Genomic DNA, 598 nt, shown 5'->3' on the forward strand with positions numbered 1-598 from the left:
AGGTAGGCTTGTATAGCTATAATCTTCCCTCTTAGAACTGCTTTTGCTGCATCCCATAGGTTTTAGATAGTTGTGTTTTCATTGTCATTTGTCTCCAGGTGTCTTTTGATTTCCTCTTTGATTTCTTCAGTGATCTCTTGGTTATTTAGTAACCTATTGTTTAACCTCCATGTGTTTGTGTTTTTTACTGTTATTTCCCTGTAATTCATTTCTAATCTCATAGTGTTGTGGTCAGAAAAGATTTTTGATATGATTTCAATTTTCTTACATTTACTGAGGCTTGATTTGTGCCCCAAGATGCGATCTATTTGGAGAATGTTCCGTGTGCAGTTGAGAAGAAAGTGTAATCTGGAGTTTTTGGATGGAATGTCCTATAAATATCAATTAAATCCATCTGGTCTATTGTGTCATTTAAAGCTTGTGTTTCCTTATTAATTTTCTGTTTGGATGATCTGTCTATTGGTGTAAGTGAGGTTAAAGTCCCCCACTATTATTGTGTTACTGTCGACTTCCTCTTTTGTAGCTGTTAGCAGTTGCCTTATGTATTGAGGTGCTCCTCTGTTGGGTGCATATATATTTATAATTGTTATATCTTCTT

This window comes from Physeter macrocephalus, chromosome 4 (genome assembly GCF_002837175.3).
Source record: "Physeter macrocephalus isolate SW-GA chromosome 4, ASM283717v5, whole genome shotgun sequence".
NCBI classification, from domain to species: Eukaryota; Metazoa; Chordata; class Mammalia; order Artiodactyla; family Physeteridae; genus Physeter; species Physeter macrocephalus.